The sequence below is a fragment of the Pseudophryne corroboree genome, chromosome 2 (genome assembly GCF_028390025.1).
Source record: "Pseudophryne corroboree isolate aPseCor3 chromosome 2, aPseCor3.hap2, whole genome shotgun sequence".
Taxonomy (NCBI): domain Eukaryota; kingdom Metazoa; phylum Chordata; class Amphibia; order Anura; family Myobatrachidae; genus Pseudophryne; species Pseudophryne corroboree.
This window is the reverse complement of record NC_086445.1, coordinates 241,975,056-241,989,976: the sequence shown is the minus strand read 5'-3', so window position 1 is coordinate 241,989,976 and position 14,921 is coordinate 241,975,056. Positions and strand designations below refer to the sequence as shown.

At 43.2% G+C, this 14,921-nt stretch overlaps 1 long non-coding RNA gene across 1 annotated transcript; it reads left to right on the top strand.

Annotated features, from left to right (window-relative positions):
- The first annotated feature begins 10,065 nt into the window (after positions 1-10,065).
- Positions 10,066-11,764, top strand: LOC135050693 (uncharacterized). Its single transcript, XR_010241746.1, has 2 exons — positions 10,066-10,421; positions 11,037-11,764. It is a non-coding gene; the product is annotated as an uncharacterized LOC135050693 (long non-coding RNA).
- The last annotated feature ends 3,157 nt before the right edge of the window (positions 11,765-14,921 follow it).

Here is a 14,921-nt window from a genome sequence, read left to right as displayed (position 1 = left end):
GGACTTGGAGTCTTGGATGGGTAACCATTTCAGTAACACGGTTTAGTGTCATATAAAGACAAAACAGTAAAAGAGAGAACGGGGATTTAAAAAAAAAAATACATTGTAACTTATCTAGCTAGTTTTTTAAAGTTAGAAACAAAGCTTCAGTTGAAGTACAAGCACAAAACAAGCATAGTTCAATGGGAACAAGGGCTTTTCAAGTACAGCCAGATTCTCACTAAGAGACCTTGCGGATATCGTAACAAGACGTTTCCAGTTTCTGTATCAAACAGTTGTTTTACTTATGCCAGAAGTAGAACAAAATACAGTCGTCAGAGCACTTTAGTGGTGTATCGGCCATATGTTAGCACTGCCTGAAAATATATGAACTTTTATAGAATGGACTGTGGCAACCTGTACATGCACCAAGTGTCATCGTTACAACAATATAGGGGTGAGTCAAATCCCCCGCCCCCACACACACACACAGCTGTCACTTAGGGGTGTAAACCTGAGCAATTCAATTGTTTTTCCGTTTGGAAGCTTATTAGCTGCAGGAGACACAAGGGGAGATGTATTAACCTGGAGAAGGCATAAGTAAGTGATAAACCAGTGATAAGTGCAAGGTGATAAAAACACCAGCCAATCAGCTCCAATATGTAAATTAATCACTTATCACCTTGCACTAATCACTGGTGTATCTCTTCCTTATGCCGTCTCCAGGCTTAATACATCTGCCCCACAGTCCTGTTTGGGCACCCTAACCAGGAATTTAGACAGGATTAATCGCCGGTCTATTTGGGCGCCTGATCTGTGCAACAATTGAATTTCTTCGACGGGTGTTCATTAACACAACTGAATTGTCCCCTATAAGTTTCATTTCTGAATGCCAGTGCTTGTCCAGGATATAGTGCTTTAAAAATATAGAACCTTGTCCAGAGTTGGACATAAACTAAAGCTGAGGCATTTTTTGTTCATAACTTGCCCTATTTTTTTTTTGTAGTGTGCATGCACATCTTTTCACAATGTGCCTCATTTTCCCAATGTGATGCAGCCGCAACTTGCACTTATGACTGGGTCTGGCTTATGGGTTGGAGAGTGTGTGCAGATGCCTCTAAAGAGCAAATCAAATGCACCCAAGATGGCCACCTAAAAGTCACCTGTTTAGAGGGAGATAATTTGCAGTTATACAAACCCTGGTGCAAGTTTCTAGCTGATGATGATGTTGACTGTGACCAATGGACTCATCTGATTCCTCGAATGCATCTAAGATGCCCTCTGTTATGCAAATATAGAAAAATTTGGCTGAGATTTAACAGCAAGATTTACAGCACAATGAGCACTTATTTTTTAAAAGCAAAGCATGTTTCCTAACTCTTGGTAGAGATGGCTGCTTAGTAGTGATGTCTTTTGAACAGTTAAAACTTTATATATGCGTCTTGTTTGATTTGGGTACTTATTTTTCACACATTTACTGCTATGAATTGTAGCTAAAGTGAAGCCACACCTCCTGTCCTAGGGAGAGAGGGGTATTTGCTATGCAGTTGGTCACGTCCTGTGTTTGCAGACAACTAAGTGTAGGCAGCAAAATTTGCATTTTACATTTGCAATGAAAAGCAATTGTGTCCAACTCTGTGTGAGGCCCATAACATATTTTCACCTGAAGACTTGTAGCTGCAGCGGCACAATGAGAGTGTACATAATTATGCAACAATTTTTAGGCTGAGTTTATATGGAGACGATATCTTGGAAGGAACATGCATCAGAATCTGTCTCGTGTCCTGACCTCCTCAGTGTTTGTCATTACATGCTCTATGGTTACTCATTGTACAAAGCATGAACAAACTTCCAGGAAGTGAGTAGTTCTTCACTAAACATCTGGATCTGTGCCCTGCTGATACAACATATTGCAGGGTATGGAAGGTCACTACACTTAAAGCTATATCTTTCTATACATAAAAGACATATAGGATTTGCTGTTATATGTAAGGTCGAGACAGATTTAGCAAAGCTTGGAGAGATATAAAGTGGAGAAAAATAAACTATCAACCAATTAGCTTCTGCCATGTTTCAGGCTGTATTTGAAAAATGACAGTCAGGAGCTGATTGGTTGCTACTTTATTTCTCTCCAAGCATTGAAACATCTCCTCCTAGATCTCCTCCCTTATTGTACTGTGCTGTATTTCCCTGTATTTTCTCTGCTAAAGTGCTGCCTATACAATGACACTAAATAAACATATATATATGCTTAATTACATGGGAGGCCAATCCCGGGCCGTAGGGTGTAGGTAGCGGTGCAGAGGGTGTAGGTAGCGGTGCAGAGGGTGTAGGTAGCTGGGCGGGAGGGTGTAGGTAGCGGTGCGGAGGTTGTAGGTAGCTGGGCAGAGGAGAGTGTAGGTAGCTGGGCGGGAGGGTGTACAGTAGGTAGCGGGGAGGGCTGGTAGCTGCGCGGGAGGGAGGCTGGGTGTAAGTAATAACACTTACTATTAGGTGGGCGCCAGCCATGGACACACTGAACATGGCAGCATTTCAAATGAAGCGCCGGCCGCCAGCCAACCAGAGCTGGCAGACCAGCAGCCAATCAGGGAAGCGGCCGCAGCAGTCGCTCCTGATTGGCTGCCGCGGCAGCTTCCCTGATTGGCTGCCGGTCCGCCAGCTCTGATTGGCTGGCGGCCGGCGCCACATTTGAAGTGTCGCCGCGTTCAGCGTTCGTCTATGGCTGCCGCCCGCCTAAGTGTAAGTAGTATTACTTACACACACTCCCTCCCGCACATGCGCAGTGCAATCCCGTGAATCCCGGGATTGGATGCTCCAATCCCGGGATTCAAATCCCGGCATTTTTGGGCCCAAATCCCGGGATCCCGCCGATCCCGATCCCGGGATTGGCCTCCCTAATTACATATGTACATAAGATTGATGCCAAACGCCCCTTATCGGTATTTGGCCTTATAGTGTGGACAACATTCCTGGTTCATTGTCTTATTACTAAGTACTGATGAAAGATGCACTAGACAAGAAATAAAGGGAAAATGCACCTATGGCAGAGGTCAATACAGATTCAGAATACAAATATATCTATATGTACACCAATCAGTATTTCTCCATTTTCTTTTATGATACTGCCTACAAATAAAAAGCTCATGGGTGGAGGGGAGGGCTGACCGAATGGTTGGAAGCGAAGCTGGGACCAGGTGGGGTAGAGATAGTGTTATAATGTAAATGACAGGTGTACCAAGTAAGGATGTGCATTTATAATTATCATATGCCTGGTTCTGCTTCTGTGGTGCTGTTTTCATTCAGTTCATACATGTATATTTCCACTGTGTACAGTATATCTGATGATCCTACTGTTTTCTCAATGTTTCCCTTCTAGAGGATAGCTGAATTTGTTGATTAGCGTGCCATTTAAGCTTTGAAACCATACCTTTCCATATACAGGTTGAGTATCCCATATCCAAATATTCCGAAATACGGAATTTTTTGAGTGAGAGTGAGATAGTGAAACCTTTGTTTTCTGATGGCTCAGTGTACACAAACTTTGTTTAATACTCAAAGTTATTAAAAATATTGGCTAAAATGACCTTCAGGCTGTGTGTATAAGGTGTATATGAAACATAAATGCATTCTGTGCTTAGACTTGGGTCCCATCGCCATGATATCTCATTATGGTATGCAATTATTCCAAAATATGGAAAAATCCGATATCTAAAATACTTCTGGTCCCAGGAATTTCGGATAAGGGATACTCAACCTGTATATATATTTTCTGCACTCTGTTAGCTTAGTCTGCAGAGTTCTTTATAGTGTTGGCCATCGACCATGGATAATTTAGAAACCATCAATAGTCTGGAAGTGGTTAGTGTTTACTGTTTCACCATCAATGGCTGGCCATTGACTGTAAAATATCATTGGCTTAGCCCAGCTTTCTTCCACGTTCCTCTCCTGCCTATGCAGAAACTCACAAGGTCTCCCCAAGTTTCTTACAAACTTGCCACTGCTAGTCAGACATGATTTAGCTGTCCTGCCATGTTAAAATGGAGATATCCAATTGGGATTCACCTGCAATTCCAAATTGCAGGCCTATGTTAGACACACCTCTGATTTTAACATTAAATTAAACATGTCTCCACTGGTATAGGAAGATATCTCCCAACACACAGCTATAGTATATGAGGAGAATAGTCAGGTGAAGAAAATAACGGTCATATAAGTATTTTAAAACAGAGCTGAGAAAATAACTGTTCAATCTTTTTACCCTCCTGAGACACTCAATGCTCTAATTCTTGTCTGAACAAATTGACAGCTGTGTCCTACACAATCAGTATTAGGAAAATCTTTTAATGTTCCTTTACATTGAAGCTTTAAACATTTGACAGGAGACCAGAGAAAGGAACAGAGGGCCTAATTTTTGTTTATATGCAAATATATTTGCAATTGCAATTTTCTAGGCTACTGAACTGCTAATGTTAGCAAGTGACGCTGCCGCCCAGCAGTGATAAGAGACGCCCACCAGAGCCATTGCAAACTCATTCGCAGTTGTGTACAGATTCATAACCTATGGGGGAATATCGGAGCTAAGGGTCAGTCTATGACTACGCAGACTGGGGACCGTAGTAGCGGCACAGGAACCCTGTTTTAGCATGTATTAGCTTGCAGCTGATGGTACATACATGCCCCAAAAACAGCCATGACACACCTGCATTTTTCCAACCACTCCCCATAAACTCCCAGTTTCCACTTCCATATGGTCACTTCCTGTCAATCATGGCACCTTTGCACATTGTGATCGCAGCGCATGCACAGTCTGATGATAATTGCTCTGTTGCATGTTGACATTGCGTACAAACATGAATTAGGCCATTAAAGCTCTAAGCAATAGTCCTACCTGGAAATATTAACTAACTAGCAGATTCCATTTCCTCTATTTGACTACCTCTTATACCTTATCAGATATAGGGGGATATTTACTAAGCCTTAGAGAGTGATAAAGTGGAGATAAACTACATGCAATCAGCTGCTAACTGCCATTTTACAGGTATTTGAAAAATTATAGGCTGGTAGTTTATCTCTCTCTGCAAGTCTTAGTACATGTGCCCCGTAATGCAGTGACGTGCGGTGGGGTGAGGCAGGTGAAGCAGAGCCTTTCCTGTCATACTAACATTTGTGCCAGAGTTTTGACTGTATACAATATGTAAGAAATACAACACATTTGTTTGAAATTTCTTCTTTGTATTATTCCTTGTATTATTCTAATCATTTTTATAGCCAAAACTCTGGAGTAAGAAGTCTATGGGGGTCATTCCGAGTTGTTCGCTCGTTATTTTTTTATCGCAACAGAGCGATTAGTCGCAGTGCGACTACGCCAAGTAAATTTGCTATGCAGTTAGGTATTTTACTCACGGCATTACGAGGTTTTTTCTTCATTCTGGTGATCGTAATGTGATTGACAGGAAGTGGGTGTTTCTGGGCGGAAACTGGCCGTTTTATGGGTGTGTGTGAAAAAACGCTACCGTTTCTGGGAAAAACGCGGGAGTGGCTGGAGAAATGGAGGAGTGTCTGGGCGAACGCTGGGTGTGTTTGTGACCTCAAACCAGGAACGACAAGCACTGAACTGATCGCACTGGCAGAGTAAGTCTCGAGTTACTCAGAAACTGCACAGAGAAGTCTTTTCGCAATATTGCGAATCTTTCGTTCGCAATTTTGATAAGCTAAGATTCACTCCCAGTAGGCGGCGGCTTAGCGTGTGCAAAGCTGCTAAAAGCGGCTAGCGAGCGAACAACTCGGAATGACCCCCTATGGCAGGTGAGTCAGTGCCTACCCTGCCCATCTTTTCCACACATCTCTAATCAAAACTCACTACATTTCCAGGAGTTTATACTGCTGCACCTCTGTATATTGCCCAGATGTACCCTTTGGTTCATATATTGCATGAAAATCTGGCTCTGGTGCAAGCCAGTGCCTTCTGAGCCATTTACCTCACTGCACGTCCCTGCCGTAATGTCTGTTTCTTAGAGGGTCTATTTATTAACATTATTTTTACTAAAATAATGTGAAAAATTGTGTTTTCACACCGTTTTCACATTATTTCAGTATCACCTGAATGTATTGAAGGGCATTTGGAGCAGTTTTCATTAAAAACTGCTCCAAACCCTTTTTTCATTTTTTTTCTAGTAACCCACATCGCATTCCCCATACTTATAATGGGAAATGTGATGTGGCCAAATTTACTAAAAAAAAAGAATGTGAAAAAATACTGCAGTGTGCCCTGTGATAATCTCGCCAGCTCAGGCTGGCAAGTTCACAGGGCAGTACTGCGATAAGCACCCTGCGATGTAATCAATTATCACAGTGCGAGTTGGAGCGATTTTATCACCTGTCATCCGCATCCTGGATGCGGATGGTGATAAATAGACCCCTTAGACTCTTAGCCACTTTAAAGGGCCCTAAAATGGAAAAGCCTCAATTTTCTATATTCCTTTACTTGCAAAACAAAGGTATCTTTACAATATTGTTACATTATCTTTTACTGGAAAACAAAACAAAAGAAGGAAAAGTCAGTACATAGGCTTATGTATTAACATTATTTTTACTAAAATAATATGTAAAAGAGTTATTTTCACACTATTTTAGTATCACTCAAATGTATTAAAGGGCATTTGGAGCAGTTTTCATGAAAAACTGCTATTTCTGTACAAACAAGCATTGTGTCATAAAATATGGTATTCCTTTATTCATGGAAGATAGACCTTTGACTGATTGGATGTGTAAATATCATTGTTTGCCTCAATTGTTAGCATGAACAATTGGGACTTGGTGGTGAGTCAGTTGATCCTGGTCTGTCATTGATCCGATGTTAAGTTTGCCGACATGCCATCACGCTGAATCGTGGCTGGATACACCTTATAACCCAAACAAGAATGGAATGTGACACCAGTTGTATATGTAATGTTGTGGTCCAACGCAGCAACAAATATTTACTAAAAGGGATATACACAGAAATACAACAATATTTCAAGAGAAGAGCTACAACCAATAGTTCATATGTTTGTTCGTCTGCGCCTCCCGATCCGGTCCTCAGTCAATCTTAGCAAGATGACCTTCAGAGTATTAGCCTGAGGATGGCCAGGTGGCCTTGCTTTTATACAATGGTCCAAAACACAATACAATGGGAAATGTATGCTCTTCTTCCATTGGTCCGGGGGTGGGACATATCCAGTGCACTGTGGTTCATTGGTCAGCTCAACCGGTGGGCGATGACTAAGTCCTGAGATGTGATTACTGTTGTTTACATCTGAGTTCCCGCCCCAAGACCAGTTAAATCCACCACATTATCATACATGAATCCGGTATTGCTATAACTTATTGCCGCAATATGAGACAATATCCTCACACCCACCGGATTACTGCTTATGTGGCCCAGAACAATATGATCCCACACATGATATATTTATTCATTGCCAACCTCGTGATATGTGTATGTTTGTGTGTGTGTGTGTGTGTGTGTGTGTGTGTGTGTGTATGTATGTATATATATATATATATATAGTTTCCTGCTATTACAATTACGTTATGAAATATATATAACCATGGGTTAGATGTGTTTAAACTATGTGTACTAGAATATAAATGTTATACACTTGATATATCATTGTTAGGGTCTCCTGCTCTGTGCTGCCACGTCGTCATGGCAACCGGGAGACAAGTGCTAGCGCAGTAACCTGAGCGTAGCTGATACTCCGGTTCGGGTCTTTTGCTGTGCAGTGGTTACAGGCTCTGTGCACGGCAGGGGATCCGGTGCTGGTTTTTGTGCTCACAGTCTGTGAGGTCTGAGTGGGGCGTGGATAGCACCTGCTATATAAACCCTCTTCTCAGGTTAGGCAGATGCTGCTGAATCTTTGTTGGTTAGTCAGTTCCTGAAAGCTAGCTAGTACTGTGTAAACTTTGTATTTGTTTGTTGCTTACTGCAAATAGGCCTTGGGATTTGGTATTACACTCTGCCAATCCAGACCTAGCAGTAAGACTGGAGTCAGTCGTTTAACCTGCTGGGGTTCTTTTGCTACTCTGTGAACCTAGCAAGTTTGCGGCTGTATTCTCAGACTTGCCTGCCAAAATCCTTTCTCACTGTGCAAGGTGTTCAGGTGTCAGTTTAGTGGCAGTAAGCTGAACCAGTGCACTGCAAGTGAGGACTAGGATTGTGGAGACTCTCCTTGGGGTAAATTTACTAAGATTCGTATTTTCCAGAATCATGTCCAAGTTCAATCACGAATGACATCGACAGTGTAAAATTGCAACTTTTTGAATTGATTACGACTAATTTACTAAGCTGTCGTATTCGTGTTTTTCGTTTCTTCCGATGTCGATGTCATTCGTGCTTTTCTGCTGTAGAATTCGTCCGCGTTTGCTGATTTGCGGCCGCGTTTTAGGGTTTTTTTTACGACTGCGTCACATGTCTGTTACGGCAGTGATTTAGAATTTGCTGCCGCGTTTTTAGTCCTAAGTTTCGTTTTCGTCACGCGTCCGTGATTGGTTGTATTCGTGAAGGAGGAGTGTCTGTGCATATTACTATAAAACCGCCCCAAACACACCGCACCTCGTGGGTTTAGCTAGTGGAGAGGAGAGAGGAAGGTGTATTTGGAGTTGGTGAGTTTGGTGGAGTTTTTGGTGGATTTGGAGAGGAGTTTGGTGATTGTTGAGTGCTGTACTGTGTGTGTAAGTAGTCTTGTCATATTTGTAGTATTGTTTTTTCACAGTTTGTCTACTTTTTTGTCCTTGTTTTTTTTTTACAGTCTTTTGTCATTGTTTGTGAGTGAGTGAGTGAGCGTGTGTGTTGGCTGTGTGGTGTGTAGTAGTAGGAGTAGTGGAGGAGTGTGTTTTGTGTTTTGATTTTTCAGTGTTTTTTGTCGTTTGTCATGTCAGACTCAGAGGTCAGTGTGGTGGCGGAGGTTAGTGAGGTGGAGGCTGGTAGTGAGGTGGAGGCTGGTAGTGAGGTGGAGGCTGTTAGTGAGGTGGAGGGGGGTAGTGAGAGGGAGGAGGTTAGTGAGGAGGAGGAGGAGGGGGTGCCTGTTGCTGTATTTTCCAGTGATAGTGATGGTGTTGTGGCTCCGCAGCCACGCACCACTACCAAGACTGGCAGGAATATTAAGTTCAGCTATGCTGAAAACATGGCTTTGGTGCGTGAGCTGATGAAGCACCATCGCCAATTGTTTGGTCAGGATGCTGGCAAGGTGTCCTCCCGCAGGAAGTCTGTCCTGTGGGGGCAAGTAATAGTTGCCGTGAATAGTGAGGGTGTGGTGAGGCGGACTGAGGACACGTGCCGCAAGAGGTTCTATGATATAAAGCGGCGTGTCAAGGCCAAGATGGCCAAAGAGGCCAAATCTGCACGAAAAACCGGAGGTGGCCCCCCTTTCCGGGCAACCTATCGGGACTGGGAGGAGCCTGTGCGGGCATTGATTCCTGCAGAAGTAGTGTCTGCTACTCATGTCCGGGATTCGGACCGACCCACGCAGGATGGTAAGTTTGATTTGTTATATTTTTATTTAAATGTCCTCTAAATGTTGTAAATATCATTTTTAAAGGGTAAAGGATGCATAAATTGTGTTTCAGATATTGCAGGCCTATGCACCCTTAAGGTGTGTTTGTGTTTAGAATTTGCTTTTTTCACCTTGCATTGGCTGTTTGGTAAATGTAATATTGCGCAAAAACAGGTGCAATGGCTGCTGGTTTTTTTTTTATTTTTATGTTTTTTTTGGCGATATTGCTTGGACATCTGTGTTGTATGCTTATTTAAAAATGAATTTTTGATTTATTTACTTCTGAAAAACGGTGCAATTATTTCAACATTACATTTTGGAAACATTTGCAAGTAGTCAATCTCTGCAATATCTGAGGCAGAATTCTCAAATGTAACAGATTTATTGTGTGCAACATCATGTACATTTGGATATACAACACAAATTAATGAAGCTTGAAGCTCTTAATCAGAAATTATTTGTTTATCCAATACCTAATAGATGGTTACAGTACACTAAGGCTTTGCAGTGGTTATTTTTACACAAAGCATGGTAATAATGTTTGCTCCACTTTTTCAACAGTCCCACAGACCAGCCGGCCAGACAGGCCTCAGACAAGTCAGGATGAGGCTGGGATTGCAGGTAAGACTTCACTGTAGTCACATATTCTGAAAACACATAGAAGTACAAAATATTAATGTTTATATTTTCACATAGGTTCTGCTTCTGTAAGCCGACCTCCTGTAAGGCGCCCATCACACGGCTCGGGCCACTTACCCAGGAGGCCAAGTAAGACACGGCGTCTTGGCACGGAATCTGCGGCTCCATCATCCCCACCCAGGCGACGCATTTCGGCAGTGTCACCCCAGCCACCACTGGCACTATTGGCGAGTTCGCAGAGTGATGAGCCCCGATCACCTCAGTTATCTGGTGAGTAAAAACAGAAATTAAACACATAGGCAATAATCTACACAGTACAGTTAATATGTTGTTAGTTGGTTTTGAGATTACATGTTTTCCATAACAAGCAATGTGATGTTACGTCTTCAATTGCTAAAGGTGAAAATGTTTTATTTTTAAAGGTCTTAGTGGTTGATCTCGCCAACATCATTTTTAAAAAATAACAGACATTTGGTTAAATTTTGGCCACACACGTGCATATTAAAATAAAATTCCAATAAAATACCAAAACAAAAACAGCATCCACAACATTATAGTGTTCACACATCTCCCCTGTCCAGTATGTAGACGGCTTACTTGCTCCGCTCCTCTGGACTATCCAGGTAAGCAGTCTATATCGTGGTCAGGGGAGGTGATATAACACTGTAATGCTGTGGAGGGGAGGTAGTTAGGTGAGGATTATGCAAATCTGTCTATGTGGCCGCCTGTGTTGGTATATATGTTTTTGCAGACAAAAAACATTATAAGTTTTGAAAAACAACGCCAAAAACTATACAAATGGAGTATTATGAATGTAGTAATGTGTAGAAGTAGCCTAAAAAAAATTTTTACAAATAAACATTGCATGTTGGCCACCCCATACAGAGCCCAGCTTGATGGCCGACGTGGACCAGCAGGGACAAGACCAACAGGCAACCATCACACTGCAACTTACACCTGTTGACCCAAGCCAGCCAATACAGCTGCAGGATATCCCCCAAGCCTCCATCAGTCCACAACTGGCACAAGCTCCACCACCAACCCAAATACCAGATGACTTTTGGGCCAGTTGGACAAGCCAACAGGCCCAAAGCAATGCCAGCCTGACCGCACATACCCAACACCTTGCCAGTCTGCCCCATCATCTACCGCGCATTAGTCGCAACTCGGGCAGACTGATTGTACAAGTAGGGCGAATGGCAACCTCAATGGAGCAAATAAGGGCTGACAACAGCCAAATGCTTGCTCATTTAACGCGCATCATAGATGAGCAACAGCGCCATCAGCAGGCACTCGTTCAGCTCATTCAGCACAACCAGGTTGTGAATGAGTCGTTATCCCGGATTGTAGCCAGCCACACTGCAACCAACACTCAACTGATTGCTAGCATTAATAATTTGAGCAGCAATATTACATTGATGGGAGCTCACCAAGTAACCTCCAGCTCGGGGACCACGACCCCTATCCAAACGCCAGTAACCTCCCCTGTTCGGCGTTCCTCCAGAGCACGTGCCAGTGAGCCAGCACAAAGCACAGCACCCAGCACACACAAGCGGAAAAAATAACCCCAATGTGATTTGCTAAATAAAAATTTGTATTTGACAAACACACAACTTCCTGTGTCCGTCTCAAACATTGTCGAAGCTGCTCTGTATGTATGTATGTTTTTCATGGGTAATGACTGAAAATGTATTTTTAGCATAAACTAAGTACAATGTACACACCACTATAAACAACAAACAGTAAGTAACAAAACACACAATAGAAAGTAGTGCAAAGTGTTTAGTCAAGGATAATTACAGCCTACTAAAACTTACCAGAAAAATAGCGCAGGATCACTTCTTGCCGTACCTGCCTCCCTACATATGTACTCACACTGTCACCAGATGGGTCTAACTCCTCTGCTTGCTGACTGCTTTCTCCCTCATCATGTGCCAGATGTTGGGTTAAACACAGATTATGGAGAAAACAGCAGCAAAACACAATTCTAGTCACCTTTGAGGGACTATACAACAAAAGGCCTGCAGATTTATCCAGACACCGAAACCGTGACTTCAGCACACCAAAACATCTTTCTATCACATTCCGCGTAGCCTTATGTGCATGATTGTAACTGTGTTCAGCAGGAGAATCAGGTTGGGACAATGGAGTAAGGAGCCAAGAGTAGCAGCCGTAACCCCCATCACCTGAAAAACAGATATAGTCAACATTAGTACATATGTTAGATTATTCTTTCACCTACTCAAAACTCGAGTTTGTGGTTAAAAGACATACACACAAAACATTTTAAACATACCCAACAGCCAGCCATCAGGCATTTGTCCGTCCTCAAATTTATCGAAGAGCGATGACTGACTGAGGATGAAGGAGTCATGGCAGCCACCAGGGTAACCTGCAACAACACTCATAATTTTTAAGTTTGCATCACAGACCACCTGGACATTAGTTGATTGTGCCAGATGTCTATTAGTATATATATATTGACGGCCCCTAGGTGATCTCAGCTGAACGTGTGTGCAATCTATGGCCCCCAGCACATTGGGCATGCCAGCAAGCTCATAGAAAGCTACCCTGACAGCACTCCACTCCGACTCCTCGGTAGGGAAGCAGATTGAGGCATTAATGTGTGGCTCCAACACATCCAAAACTTGAGTGGACATTAAACAAGCTAAGGTGAGTGTCATGTTAGATATTCTCTACAATACTGTGTTGTTTGTACTTACAGAAGCAACACTTAGACATAACCGCCTATGTATTTTTAGACTCACCTGAATCAAATATCTGGAAAAGGTGGGCTGTGAGATACCAATGACGTCGCCTGCCACAGCCTGGAAGCTCCCAGTAGCCATAAAGTGTAACACAGCCAGGAGTTTGTGTAGGCCTGAGACAGAGCGAGAGCGTGCTGTCTCAGGGTCTATGCCCAGTTTGACAAGGTCATACAGGTGGAAAATGTTGGTTCTATTTAGGCGGAACATCTGTATGACCCTATCATCGGACAATGCATTTAAGTTTAAACGCCCTCTAAAAAAACGAGGCTGGCGCAGCCTCCGCGGTACCTGGACAACCTGTTGACCATGTTCACTTACCTGGGCCTGATTCCTGGAAGCCTCATGGAGCAGTCTAAGGTATCCCACAGCAAACAAAAAATCATTGGCACACACCACAGCCGCCATTTCAGAGTGAGAGAAATTCTAAATGTGCCTGGAACACTTTTATAGGGCCAAACATTCAGGTGTGAGTAATGGATAATTGAGTACACATGTAAACACGCTTTTCAAATGCTGGCGCGTTTTTTTTTAGGAAAAAATTACGATGTGTAATTTTTCGCGGCCGCGAATGCATTTTCACGGCAGCAATTACAATTACGAATGGTTAGTAAATGACCGAGATTCATATCTAAACAGGCGTAATTTGACCGATGGTGTATTCATTCGTAATTTTTCACTTGAACTTCCTAAATATTACGAATGCCCTCATCTCTGCCGTGATTTGAGTTTAGTAAATGACCGAGATGACACTTTGAACAAAAAACGGCATCTCGGTCAAAATCGGGAGCTTAGTAAATTTCCCCCCTTGTGTCTATTATTCCATCTCTGACCAAGGAGTTTACTGCTACACCCGTTGGTAACCCTTTAGGGTTTTGCTGTTGCCCTTAGCAACAGCATTTCGGGTTCTCTACGTATTAAATCACTACATCTTGCTTCTTTCCATCTGAGCATTCCTAATATTAGGGAGACACCCAGTTTCTTAGCCTTTGGGCTTCTCTGTTCACTTTGTGTTTATTTTGTTACCCTATCACCTTCTGTGTATGTAATGTCATATTCCCCAGTCTGTCTGTGAGTTCATTTGTTTTGCATCCCTCACCGTTCAGACACCAGTACATTCCTGCTGGCACTGGTGTGCATAACATATTCAGCAGCCTAATACTCCTGTTGAAATTTTGTGGGAATATGGAGCATACCCCTCAAAATACTTTGCAACAGGTGGTCGATCAGGTGCAGGTCCTGACTCGACAATTTAATGATTTGTCCATTAAAATGCACACCTCGCAGGCCGCTGGCGGAGCTCCCGCAGCAGCAGTACCTTCAGGGGTTAAGGAGCCGAAAGTAAATCTCCCAGATCGTTTTTCTGGAGATCGCTCGCAGTTCTTTTGTTTCAAGGAGAGCTGCAAGCTATATTTCCAGCTTAGGCCTCAGTCTTCTGGGTCGGAGATTCAGCGGGTGGGCATAGTGATTTCCCTGCTACAAGGAGACCCACAGGTCTGGGCATATGGGTTGCAGCCTGACTGTCCATCGCTTAAAAGTGTTGATGCTTTTTTTACGGCACTGGGCATGTTGTATGATGACCCTGACAAGACGGCCTCAGCCGAGGCTCAGATTTCGATCCTTAAGCAAGGGCGAAGGCCAGTTGAGGTTTATTGTACGGAGTTTCGGAGGTTGGCCCATGATACCCAGTGGAATGACCCAGCCCTGAGACACCAGTACCGAAGAGGTCTTTCTAACCAGTTAAAAGACCAGCTGGTACAATATCCCTTGCCTGATAGCTTGGATCAGCTCATGCAGTTATCCATTCGGGTGGATAGACGGCTGAGAGAGCGCAGGCTTGAAAGGGAGACCGAGGTTTCCTTCTTTCCCAAGGGAACCTCAGACTCTGAGGAATTTTCCGAGGAGCCTATGTAGATTGGGGCTACCCGCCTCTCCTCGCGTGAGAAGACGCGCAGGAGACAGCAGGGGTTATGTTTGTACTGTGGGAATAAAGGTCATGTGGTAG